Genomic DNA, 14,450 nt, shown 5'->3' on the forward strand with positions numbered 1-14,450 from the left:
CTCCTCTTCTTCCTCCTCCTCCTCTCCTCCTCATCTTCAGTCTCTTTCTCCTCTTCCTCCTCTTCCTTCTCCTCTTCCTCCTCCTCCCCTTCCTCCTCCTCCCCTTCCTTCTCCTCCTCCTCTTCCTCCTCTTCAATCTCTTTCTCCACCTTCATGGTGTCATAGATGAACAGAGAAACGCTTGAGCAGATGTTGATGATGACGGCCCAGAGATAAGATGTTGATTCTGACCGTCTCTCAGGCCAACTTGAATCTAAAAATTGAATTCATTGACTATCTGAAATATGAAATATGAACAAAATACCTTTTAAATCTTCATATTCGCTCGATGATTCTATTACTTACAAACGTGTATCCAGAGACTGCTTCATGCTCGTCGACGCCCATCTTTTCCATATAAATTCCTCCTCGTCGAATCTCTTCCTCCTTTTCCTCCTCCTCTTCTCCCTCTTCCTCTTCCTCCTTTTCCTCCTCCTCTTCTCCCTCTTTCTCCTCCACCTCCTCCTCCTCCTCTTTCTCCTCTTCCTGCTCCTCCCCGTCCTCCACCTCCCCTTCCTCCTCCCCTTCCTCCTCCTCCTCCTCGTCCTCCTCTTCTTCCTCCTCCTCTCCTCCTCATCTTCAGTCTCTTCCTCCTCTTCCTCCTCCTCCTCCTCCCCTTCCTCCTCCTCCTCCTCCTCCTCCTCCTCCCCTTCCTCCCCTTCCTCCTCCTCCTCCTCTTCCTCCTCTTCAATCTCTTTCTCCACCTTCATGGTGTCATAGATGAACAGAGAAACGCTTGAACAGATGCTGATGATGACGGCCCAGAGATAACATGTATATTCTGACTGTCTCTCAGGGCAACCTGAATCTAAAAATTGAATTCACTGACTATCTGAAATATGAAATATGAAAAAATATCTTTTAAATCGTCATTGGCTCGATGATTCTAATACTTACAAACGTGTATCCAGGGACTGCTCCATGCTCGTCGACGCCCATCTTTTCCATATAAATTCCTCCTCGTAGAATTTCTTCCTCTATTTCCTCCTCCTCGTCTCCCTCTTCCTCTTCCTCCACCTCCTCCTCCTCCTCTTCCTCCTCCTTCTCCTCTTCCTGCTCCTCCCCGTCCTCCACCTCCCTCTTCCTCCTCCCCTTCCTCCTCCTCGTCCTCCTTCTACTCTTACTCTTCCTTCTCCCCTTCCACCTCCTCTTCGTTATCCTCCTCCTCATCTACCTCCTCCTCTTCTTCCTCCTCCTCCCCTTCCTCCACCTCCTCCTCCTCTTCCTCCTCCTCCCCCCCCCTTCCTCCTCCTCCTCCCCTTCCTCCTCCTCGTCCTCCTCTTCCTACTCTTCGTCTTCCTGCTCCTCTTCCACCTCCTCTTCGTTATCCTCCTCCTCTTTCTCCTACTCCTCCACCTCCTCCTCCTCTTCTTCCTCCTCCTCTCCTCCTCATCTTCAGTCTCTTTCTCCTCTTCCTCCTCTTCCTTCTCCTCTTCCTCCTCCTCCCCTTCCTCCTCCTCCCCTTCCTTCTCCTCCTCCTCTTCCTCCTCTTCAATCTCTTTCTTCACCTTCATGGTGTCATAGATGAACAGAGAAACGCTTGAACAGATGCTGATGATGACGGCCCAGAGATAACATGTATATTCTGACCGTCTCTCAGGGCAACTTGAATCTAAAAATTGAATTCATTGACTATCTGAAATATGAAAAAAATATCTTTTAAATTTTCATTGGCTTGATGATTCTATTATTTACATACGTTTATCCAGGGACTTCTCCATGCTCGTCGACGCCCATCTTCTCCATATAAATTCCTCCTCGTCGAATCTCTTCCTCCTTTTCCTCCTCCTCTTCTCCCTCTTCCTCTTCCTCCACCTCCTCCTCCTCCTCTTCCTCCTCCTTCTCCTCTTCCTGCTCCTCCACGTCCTCCACCTCCCTCTTCCTCCTCCCCTTCCTCCTCCTCGTCCTCCTCTTCCTACTCTTCCTCTTCCTCCTCCTCTTCCACCTTCTCTTCGTCATCCTCATCCTCCTCTACCTCCTCCTCCTCTACCTCCTCCTCCCCTTCCTCCTCCTCCCCTTCCTCCACCTCCTCCTCCTCTTCCTCCTCCTTCCCCTCCCCTTCCTACTCTTCGTCTTCCTCCTCCTCTTGCACCTCCTCTTCGTCATCTTCCTCCCCTTCCTCCTCCTCCTCCACCTCCTCCTCCTCTTCTTCCTTCTCCTCTCCTCCTCATCTTCAGTCTCTTCCTCCTCTTCCTCCTCTTCCTTCTTCTCCCCTACCTTCTCCTCTTCCTCTTCCTCCTCTTCCTGCTCCTCCCCGTCCTCCACCTCCCCCTTCCTCCTCCCCTTCCTCCTCCTCCTCCTCGTCCTCCTCTTCTTCCTCCTCCTCTCCTCCTCATCTTCAGTCTCTTCCTCCTCTTCCTCCTCCTCCTCCTCCTCCCCTTCCTCCTCCTCCTCCTCCCCTTCATCCTCCTCCTCCTCTTCCTCCTCTTCAATCTCTTTCTCCACCTTAATGGTGTCATAGATGAACAGAGAAACGCTTGAACACATGCTGATGATGACGGCCCAGAGATAACATGAAGATTCTGACCGTCTCTCAGGGCAACCTGAATCTAAAAATTGAATTCATTGACTATCTGAAATATGAAATATGAAAAAGTACCTTTTACATCTTTATTGGCTCGATGATTCTAATACTTACAAACGTGTATCCAGGGACTGCTCCATGCTCGTCGACGCCCATCTTTTGCATATAAATTCCTCCTCGTTTAATCTCTTCCTCCTTTTCCTCCTCCTCTTCTCCCTCTTCCTCTTCCTCCACCTCCTCCTCCTCCTCTTCCTCCCCCTCCTCCTCTTCCTCCTCCTTCTCCTCTTCCTGCTCCTCCCCGTCCTCCACTTCCCCCTTCCTCCTCCCCTTCCTCCTCCTCGTCCTCCTTCTACTCTTCCTCTTCCTCCTCCTCTTCCACCTTCTCCTCTTCTTCCTCCTCCTCCCCTTCCTCCACCTCCTCCTCCTCTTCCTCCTCCTTCCCCCCCCCCCCTTCCTCCTCCTCCTCCCCTTCCTCCTCCTCGTCCTCCTCTTCCTACTCTTCGTCTTCCTGCTCCTCTTCCACCTCCTCTTCGTTATCCTCCTCCTCTTTCTCCTACTCCTCCACCTCCTCCTCCTCTTCTTCCTCCTCCTCTCCTCCTCATCTTCAGTCTCTTTCTCCTCTTCCTCCTCTTCCTTCTCCTCTTCCTCCTCCTCCCCTTCCTCCTCCTCCCCTTCCTTCTCCTCCTCCTCTTCCTCCTCTTCAATCTCTTTCTTCACCTTCATGGTGTCATAGATGAACAGAGAAACGCTTGAACAGATGCTGATGATGACGGCCCAGAGATAACATGTATATTCTGACCGTCTCTCAGGGCAACTTGAATCTAAAAATTGAATTCATTGACTATCTGAAATATGAAAAAAATATCTTTTAAATTTTCATTGGCTTGATGATTCTATTATTTACATACGTTTATCCAGGGACTTCTCCATGCTCGTCGACGCCCATCTTCTCCATATAAATTCCTCCTCGTCGAATCTCTTCCTCCTTTTCCTCCTCCTCTTCTCCCTCTTCCTCTTCCTCCACCTCCTCCTCCTCCTCTTCCTCCTCCTTCTCCTCTTCCTGCTCCTCCACGTCCTCCACCTCCCTCTTCCTCCTCCCCTTCCTCCTCCTCGTCCTCCTCTTCCTACTCTTCCTCTTCCTTTTCCTCGTCCTCCTCTTCCTCCACCTCCTCTTCCTCCTACTCCTCTCCTCCTCCTCCTCCTCCTCCTCCTCCTCCTCCCCTTCCTCGTCCTCCTCTTCCTACGCTTCCTTTCCTCCTCCTCTTCCACCTCCTCTTCGTCATCCTCCTCCTCTTCCTTCTCATCCTCTTCTTCCTCCTCCTCTCCTCCTCCTCTTCCTTCTCTTTATCCACCTTCATGGTGTCGTAGATGAACAGAGAAATGCTTGAGCAGATGTTGATGATGACGGCCCAGAGATAAGATGTTGATTCTGACCGTCTCTCAGGCCAACCTGATTAAAAAAAATTAAATCATTGACTATCTGAAGGTATGATAAAAATACCTAATAATAATAATTATCCTGACGCAAAATATGTATGTTTTCATTCACAAATGGTCAATGCCATTGGGGTTTTTTCTTCCTGTTTCGTGCAGAAACAAGGCTACTTAAATGACAACCAATTAACAATGAATAGAGTGTTGTTTTAACAAAAATAAAATCAAAACAAAACAATTAACCTTCAAAGATACATTTCTTTGGGAACTTGCAAAGATAACGACCTCGCAACTTACGATAGGACAGTAAGTACTGAGAGGAAACCCTCACGTCCTTCGGATAGGACGTAGAGGGTAGCTCGTCATCGACCTTCTTCGAAGAATGGATCAAGTACTGGTGGCAATCCTGACCAAGTACAGCAGGGGCAGAACAAGATGTCTGAAGTGCCCATGGCTCGACGCCAGTGGCTGAGTGGATCGAAGTAGCAGGTGTTGAATTGCTGGAGTCGTTGACAAGGACGACGTCATCGTTGTCGTCATCACTGTCCATATCGACCTCCATCACTTGCAATGCCATCGACTTTGGCTGTTATAGTTTACCATAAACAAATATATTATATGATATTGCATATTGCAGCATGATATATCTGTATATTGATTTTGAGATTAGAGCTTGTTCGATTCCTCTTAATTGATGGAATCAGCTTTACAGATTGTATTTATTTTTGGTCTCTGTTTGCTTGTTCAAACCATTTTTTTACTGAACCTGAAAGTATAAACTCTTATACTGTACGCTCTTCTTAACTTTTGTGTTACAGTCAACCAAGTTTTTAATATCATATCAATCTAAAATACTTGCATAGAACAATAATATATTCTTAACAATATGTTTATTTATAATTATATATAGCAGCCTGTCTCTATATACTACGTAAATAGAAATACCTTTAATTCTTTTTTATTGACAATGCAACGCTATTGCAATTAATAAACAAGTTATTAACAAAACTGGTCAGAAACAGTTTAAATACTGAATTTCTAATTATAATCTCAATTTTATTACTGGATTTTTAAACGTTGATTGTAAACGCTTATTTTACTGTCAACCATATTTTCGTAGTCTTGCTTTCTTTTCTTTTTCTTTATGTTTTGTTATCTCCTCCGACCTTATTTTTCTTTTTTCTCTTCTTCTTTTTTTCTTTTTATTCCTTTTATCATATCAATTTAATTACTGCATGTCTCAATTTTGGTATTTTAAATTGTACTATTTGGATGTATGTTAAATGTTGCAGTTTGATTTGTAAGTTCAAGGTGCGTCAGCTTATAGCTGTGGCTTTGAATTGTTATCAATAAACCTTATCAATTCGATTCAATTCAATTTAAAGCTTGCTATACGGATTTAGCTTACTGAGTATTTTGTGCTGTAGAAATGGGTCTATCCTGTACATGTAAAGAACACTCGACAACACTGTTCATCCCCACTACGTTCAATTATAATACATTAGCTAAATAAATTGTAGATTGAAAGTACTTTGATTATTTTTAAATTGTTGGAATCATCCTTTTGAATTTCATACAATTTATTTTGCATTATCGCTTGGTCGAATCCTGATCCTAAGAATCTTGTGAAAGCCCAAAAGCTTGCCATAATGAAGCTCAATTTAAGTAATAGCTACCTCTCAAATTAATCTGGTTTAAATTCCCTAAATAATGTTATTTACGACAGACTATATGTCTATAAGACATAAATTAATAGGCTATATCTAACTGAAATTTCATTCTCTAAACTTCCAACAAGTTTTGAATAAATATATAATATATTATGTATCGCCAGTCGCATTATTTTTCTGTTAAATGTGTATTTTCTTCGACTGTCAACTAGTTACAGATTGAATTCAACCCATGAATTGAATACACCTTTCGCGAAGTACTGGCCCCGCCCCCCCTCCCCCACCCACTCCGGGAACGGAGGGACCGCATTCATGTTCCCAAAATGTCCGGTAAAGGGGTACTTTTCACCCAGCAAACTCCGGCTCGTAACACACACAAAATCGCCCACGTATTGACTTAACACACCAGACTTAGGGGGTGTTTTCAAAAGGATGGAACATGCGTACTCGTACCCTAAATAACACTGAGTGGGGGGGGGGGGGGGGGGGGGGGGGGCATATCAATTAAAAGTGGTGTCTAAATATGAATAAAATCTTCGATTCACATGGGGCAAATGGTGAACGGGCTTATCTACTTTTTTCTGGACCTTCATAAGCCGGCCCCTTTTTATGCTGGATACGCCACTGCAGATTGTGAATAAAACTAACAAGTGGGACTCTGAAAAGATTATCTGCCCTTATCCGGGCCCTTACCCTCTTGCTCTTGGAGAACATTTTTCTGATTCTTGCCCAACAGCAGGTCTCAATGGTCTCAGAATGATCTTCAACTTCCTCCTCGAAAGACAAAGATCGGGGTCTGGATTTAGCAGAGCCCATTTTGAAAATTGCCAATAGGTTACGAAAAAATTTGCGAAAATCGCTCAATAACTCTCCGAAAGCTATGTGCGCAAGAGATATGAAATTAGATTGTCATAATTAATGTATGGGCAGTGCTAGTGGTTACCAGATATACGCGCATGCGCATTGTTAATCATGATGCGCTCTTGCCTCTACGTCAACAATGGTAAGGATGCGCGCGCAGCAAAAGTTTAATAAGTTTGTCAGGTGCAGCACAATGCATGAATTTTTTTTTTAACGCATGCAGGTCAAACATTTAAATGTAATTTCTTCAACATGACTAGTTAAATAACTCTAGATATCATAAAATATTTTCAAACTGATTATTTTGCATGATATCCTTTAATCTATTTAGGCACGAAATCAAATCACTTTGATAAATACAGGTCTGTAAGTCAGCAATGCACCTGAAATATGCGGGCAATTATTGGGAGGACTGGTTACTCTACTTCACTTTAACCGGATACTTTGTAACTTGTAAGAGAAGGAATTTGAAAAACATCACTAGGCCTTATTCATTTAAAGCACACTAGAATTTATTACACAATCATAATAACCATAATTTCGGCAACATAATTCCGGCAACATTTTTACCGGTTACTGTGTATACACCTTTCACCTGCACACCTACATTTTGTAGGCATCTCCGTGTCCGACATGCACACACGCACTTACACATCTGCAAGAATCTTCAGCAGTGAAGGAGGCAGATTATCCTGGAGAAGAAAAAAAAGAAGAAGAAGAAGAAGAAGAAACACGTTTTTACTAGGACTGAAATTCAAAAATTGACAATTTTTATATTTTTACTCCTTTGTTGATTTCTTTCTTTCTTTTCTCTCTCTCTCTCTCTCTCTCTCTCTCTATCTCTCTCTCTATCCCCTGTCCTTGCCATTCATTAATCAACACTCTTTCTGCTCATATCTACCATAACTGGTGTAATTGACTTTAAAAATATCTAAATATTCCAGAATTTTCTTGAATGTTTAACAGGAAAATGGTTATATAAATATTTTTAAACGTGTCAACGATACAAAACAAGATCACATGGCTAAACACAAGCAAACACAAAATAGGCACAAGGTTTTTATCTAGACTTTTATTTATCCAAGAATGTACAAATAAATATACCCTAATTCATCAATATGATTATTTTCAGCTCTAAAGTCTGTTATAAAGTACTGGACAGGTCTACTATTTGAGGGCCACTAATGCCTCTACTAAATGAACCTCCTGGAATACTGCCTGTGGAATATCCAAACGTGCAAAATATAATCGTATGTCTCCAACAATATACACATTCTTATGGCGGCATGCACCATTCGCTGTGTACAATGGTAGTTACACCAAATTGGTGTATTTTCGCTTCTTTGATGCTAAAGTGCACATTCTTCCTTCAAATCCCAAATGGCACAGAAGTTTACCCTTCCGACTCCAGACAGACAAAAGCACCAACAAACCGTAATAACACGCCCCATGCTCGTTAATGATTTTTTTTTAATTTCACTTGGGGGGGGGGGGGGGGGGGGGGCTTCTCGGACCTGTTTTATGAGTGGAAAATCTCTATCAAGAAACGTACAACCTTTTTTTCTACATTGAGCTCCACCCCAACCCTTACATAATCCTAACTCTGCCCATTTGTGCAGTATAACCAATAGTTTACATAGTCCAATTTTGATATGACTCTTTCAACGTTATCAATCAGAGCAGCATTCTATGCACTTACACTACAATGGCATCTATGTGAGTAATCTTCCTCCTACAGTACGATAATAGTTACTACATTTAAATATTTTACAAAATAAAACTTGTTCAAATTTGGCAAATGGTATTTTGGCAATGTCTCGAGTGCAAATTATGTATATAAACATACAATATTGTGACGGATATATGAAAATGATCTTTCTCTTTCTACTCTTTCTCTTTATATATTCAATACCTGTAAATATTGTGAACATTATAAATATAAAATGTCTTTTATAGTCGTTACTTATTTTGTGACATGTTTTTAACGGATTGCTCTGAACGAGCGACTAGTCTACAAATAGCATGTGCTCTTTGTTTATCAACAATGCTTAATTTATTCCACTATTGATCGATAACTTAATATTCATGTATTATTCATTAGTTTAAGGTGCGCAGCCAATTAAATGATTGTATATGCGCGTACGGCTTTCTTTTCCATGCGCGACCCAACCAGTATAAATAGTCCGCGCGTGGGTTACTGGGTTACCCAGGTACGTGACTGACAGCTTTTTACAGGCTAGTACGCGACTACAGTTTTATTTGCAGGGTATTACGCGAAAGGTGAATATAAATAGTGACTCATACAATGTTTACTTATGCAAATTTACTAGGGTCGTTCTAAAATGATAGAGGGAGAGGGATATTTTATTGTTCTATGGATCAATGCGGTCAGAGTGGTGTATATGAAGAGAGGTTTTGAAGTATTTTGATGGTGATATATTAAGTTGGAAATAGGCATTTATATTTGTTATAGTTTGGATGGGGGGAAGCAAGACAGAATGTCCAGTACCGGTAGTGAATGGACGAAACGTCCTTGAACTTGTCTAGGACGGTCGGTGCGTCCTATTTTTAGAGGGACGGAACGTCCCATTATCGTTTTAGGGACACAGTGTCTCCCTTAAGTGTATGAATATTGGCATGGGATTATAGTTTAATTATTATAGAGATATCATTATCATTATACAAATACATGAAAGATGTTTTTCTTATGTGAAATGTCTATTTTGTGTGATTATCTTCTTCTTTGTGAAGATAATATTGCCATTTTTGTTAAGGAATAAATCTAGAATTGGTCAACCTATTTTGGAAGAGAGAGATTTTTGCTCTTTGGTGTCCTAATTGATTAATTTGGACACATAAAATTGAGTGTGATTCAGGTCGTTGGGCAGACTGACAATCTGTCCCAAATGCGGTCATATCTCAAGTCTAGCCATTTCTAGTTTAATTTCTATGGCCAGTTTAACTATGTTTGATAAGAAATATTACATTGTATTGTTGTCTTGATTTTCTCCTAGACTATGAATATTTGGAAAGGAAGGCTTCGGTCCTTTGTGACCTAATTAAGGCCGAAAGTCACCAGTGCCTCCGTAGTTTAATTCATATATTTAATATTGTATAACGCTAACTTATAACAAATGTATTCGTCTAGAGGGCGTGATACTCCGTAGCTCGTATAATGATGTTTTAATGAACTTGATATTGTATATAGATATTGTATAGAAAGTGTATAAAGGATCGAGAGAGTTGGAGAAACAACTTTGTCGTATATCTATAGTTTATTATCTACATTTATTTAATGCATATATAACAGTTTATTACAGGCATGAGTGTAACTCCCCCCCCCCCTTTCTCCTTCTTCGTCCTGTCTTGGAAGGGACAGTGTGTCCTTCAACCTGGAATGGACACAGAACGTTATATGTATAGACAATGCATGGGCTTGTCTTGGAGGACACAGTGTCCTTAGATTTGGACATGGACACAGTGTCTCTTTTCTTCCCCCCCCCCTTCTTACTCATTTGAATTGCACTCATTATTGTATATAGCATGACATGTATATTAATAGAATGACATTGAATAGTGGACAGTTGAATATGTACACTCGTAGTTAATTAATTAAATAGCTGCATTTACGAGCCTATCTAAATCAGGCAATTATTACTTTACTACATAATTAAGAGGTGCGAACTTAAGACAGTAAGGGACGAATTCAATGGAATGCCGGTTATCTTTGAATTTAGAAAGTCAAATCTTATACAAGTATATTCTGGAGTAAGTTATAACTAGGAGATAAATACTCGAGGCTAGTTTATAACGGTGATGATGGATTTATATAGGTACAATGTTTAACCGACAGAGTGTGTTAGCTTGTTACTTAATAAAGGAGTGGAAAGACTTTTGAAATCCTGGTCGGAAGGGTGTATTGGTTTAAATGTTTCATTCTTGTAGAATGGGGACGATAGGGACACATTGGCCAAAGGTGTCGGGCGCAGGTAGATAGTTGTTTCAAGGGGTAGGAGTACCGAGAATACTAGTAGTCGGTCAGAATAGAGTTACTTGTAATAGGAGTTAGAAAGAAATGCTAACTTTGGTTTGATAGCCATGGTGGTTTGTAAAGTTTGTTAGAAAAGCCTCTATCTAAGTTCAGTAAGTTTATACATGTACATTATTTAAATCGTATGCAGTCTATACTAGTCAATTAAGTGTTGACATCCTGTAAATTAAAGCTAAGAAATACTGTATAAATAATACAAGCAGTAGATCTAAACATTTATTACAATAATTAATTAATGTATATCTAGTAGTAGCAATCAGTAAGTTAGTAAGTTCATGGAAGTATTTCTATACTTGTTGAGAGTTTTACAGTTCTTATATTGTTGAACAGTTGCCTAGAAATGGCTTAGTGGATAATAAATTCATTATTCGATTTTAGATCGATTTCAAGTTACAAATCTTGTTAGTCTGGTTTGCCTAGTAAATTAAGTATGCATTGTTGATGATACCGTACAAAATCTATAGTAGATTTAGAACTTACTGTAGGAATGATTACTAAACAGGAACACAAAACTTCGTCTGTATATTTCAGACAAACGGACTCAGGTCATCGTGCCTTATATATCGCTCGGAAGTGTGAAAGGGAATAAGATACTATTTTTGTTATTTAGTGAGTGACTGAGTGGAAGACTTGATACACAGAAACGAATGTATGGGACATGATTATGGTCTAAATGGTGTTGTGAGGCTTGTTAGAGAGACAAAAACATGATTAGTTCCTACTTAATGATACTTAATTACGGTATCAGGGGTGAGAATAACACTCACCTATAAAAGGATGGAAGATATTGTGAAGTGGTTTGAGACTCTAGAAGCTAACTTTGAGTGGAAATGGCCAAATCAATACCGGATTTTCCCAGAGTGAGACAGTGCGTCTTGCACGTGACAAGAGACAGATTGGGAAAGGACGAGACAGTGCGTCCCAAAAGGAAGCAATTGCCATACGTCACAATGACTTTAAGCGTATACTAGTAGAAGGACGCATGGTCCGGTTTCTTAGGAATCTGTGTATGTAAGTGAGAGTGTATCAGATTACAGAGTAAATGTAAACACACAAACCGTGTTGTTTTGGAGATCCTAGCGCTCCAGATTAAGACTAGGTGGTGGCAGCAACCGTCATGGTAATTCATGGTATAAGGGACTGACATAAAAGTGGTTATGAATGTAGTCTTCTTTCCAGACCTGTTTTACTTGTATTCCCTATATTGATAGAATTCGCTATAATGGTAGTAGGAGAAAGTTTATGTAGCGATGGGGATGATTTTGGGACACTGGTGGAAGCATATTAACCACCCCCCTTGATTCCCCGATTCTATCAAACCGTCACAATGGTGGGATTTTCTTTCTAACCCCCCCCCCCCCCTCTTCTTCCCTGATTTCACGCCAGAACCGCCACAATGGTGGCAGCGGTGGGATTTCTATCAAATCAACCCCCCCCCCCTCTTCTTCCCTGATTTCACACGCCAGAAACCGTCACAATATAATGAATCGGACAAAAGAAATATCTTAAAACTGAGATCTATTTATACAGAATGAGATTTTGTATATATTTACATATCAAATATTCAAGTTTCTAAATAGTTTTTAAGTGATGAAATATTAATGTTAAAAGCTCATCTATGAAAATATATAGTAGATAAACAAGGACTGCTAGCAATGCCCAAATGTTGTACGACACTGAAGCGTCCTATATAGGCCGTGGTAGAGCAGATTATGCTCACTCTGGCTTAATCAAGTAAAATAAAAACATATATCAAATTTAAATTTCCTGAGCTCAAGTAGGAGCTATACCTCAACAATTCATAAGTAGAGTTCCTTTAGATGAGTATGAAATATACTATAATACTCATAATGACTGAAAAACATAAATCAAATGGTGTATGTCGTACCTGCCCCCCCCCCCCCCACTCAGTGTTAATTAGGGTACGCATATGCTTGTTCCCTCTTTTTGAAACCCCCCCCCCCCCCTTTCTGAGGACTGCCAACATTTCCGAACCCTCCTTTCGCGGGCTTTTCCTTCATTCGAGACCCCCTAAATCATGAAAAATGCTCAATGTCACCCCCCTAAATTCGGAATAATTTGTCAGGAGTCCAAAGAGATGAGAAAAAAAAAGTTAATACACCCCTTTTTTTACAATTCTCGGGCCGGACTTTGTCGCACGAAAAGTACCCCTTTACCGGACATTTTAGTAACACGCATGGGGTCCGTCCGTTCTCGGAGTGGGGGGGGGGGGGGGGGGGGGGATGTCGTATGAGATTTGTTACTGCGCCGCCGTTATCATTTTACGAAAACTTGCTCCTCGTGTTAAGGATGCATAAGATTGTAAATTTTAACAAGTTATTTGAGCCTAATATGCCCCACAAAGTTAGACTCAAAAATTAAAAAAATATTTCTTAACTACTGAATTAAGCTAGCTACATCAGCACACTAAATGATTGTCTGCAATGTTATGATTTAATATTCCACTACGTTGTGTGACTCCTCAAGCCGATCATGGCAAATAAAGATAACATGGTTTAAATTGACTTCATTACAACTGCGGTAAAAACACGTTGATTTACCCTTTTTTTTATTTGTATAGATGGGCCCCCTCCTCTGGCGCTCAAGGGGGGGGGGGGGAGGGTGCGATTTTTCATATTTTCGAGGGCCAAAAAAAAATGCTCACTAGGGTAGGGTAGGTAGGGTGAGATTTTACACAAGGAGATTTTTTTTTTTTTTTAATGATGAGATATATAATTTATCAGGAGCTCAGTTTACTTTACAAACCAGAGCGTTCAAATCCCAAATAAGTTTTTTATTTTATTTATATGTAAATCCCAAATAAGTTAATGGTCTACGCAAGGTGTTCCATACATTTCCAAGTTCTACGCCTGCTCTAGATCTACGGCCTAAATTCATCGGATGATTTGAGGTAAGTTAGCAATTTCCCCACTCCTGGTATGATCTTATAGTCTAATGTTCAATGTACCTTTGGAAACAGAAGAGAAATTATCACTTATCGTTATTCCAGGTAAGTATTGCAATCATTTAAGTGTGTAATTATTGGAAAACGATCGGACTGACGTGACTCAGAATCACGATACCGGTATCGATCGGTGTGTTTTACTGCACTGTTGGTGAGAGCGTCTTACCCGTTGGACCCCGGGATGTGCATGTGCGGCATTTGGGTCTGACAAGTAGATCTAGACCTAGGCTAGACCGAAAGCTTCAGTCTCTATACCGTCGGTTGTTCCACTGAGACTACGTCTGGCTCCACTAGACCTCCGGTTATAGAGACAGAACGATCGCCTATGCCAGCCTATGTTGAAGATATCACGGCTAGATTTTAGCCGTTAGGCCCCTCCCACAAACATGAACAAACTTGCCACGGCCGTATTGTTATGCCCCCAAAATCCCCCAAAATGTCATTTTACCTCGTGCATATCCAATTTTACATTAGGCCTAGGCTATAATACATCGGTTCCACTTACTAACTTGATTGAAATAATCCGTTTAATGGTCCCTTTTAAGGAAATTATGGGTCAAAATCGACATCCATGTTGAAAATCTTGCAAGCCGTGTTAAACTCTCGCTGCCGTCAATCTCATCCCTTCTAGTCTACGCCGAAGGCAAAATGATTATGAAGGAAAAACTGTGCGCCATCTACACGTTCGTAATGGTTTTATCACAGTTTTTCCTTCATAATCTAGCCGTGATATCTTCAACATAGGCTGGCATAGGCGATCGTTCAGTCTCTATAACCGGAGGTCTAGTGGAGCCAGACGTAGTCTCAGTGGAACAACCGACGGTATAGAGACTGAAGCTTTCGGTCTAGACCTAGGCTAGCTAGCTCTAGAACCTAGCTCGTATATTCTTGATGTACTTTACAATA

This window comes from Strongylocentrotus purpuratus, unplaced genomic scaffold (genome assembly GCF_000002235.5).
Source record: "Strongylocentrotus purpuratus isolate Spur 01 unplaced genomic scaffold, Spur_5.0 spur5_contig_827, whole genome shotgun sequence".
Taxonomy (NCBI): domain Eukaryota; kingdom Metazoa; phylum Echinodermata; class Echinoidea; order Camarodonta; family Strongylocentrotidae; genus Strongylocentrotus; species Strongylocentrotus purpuratus.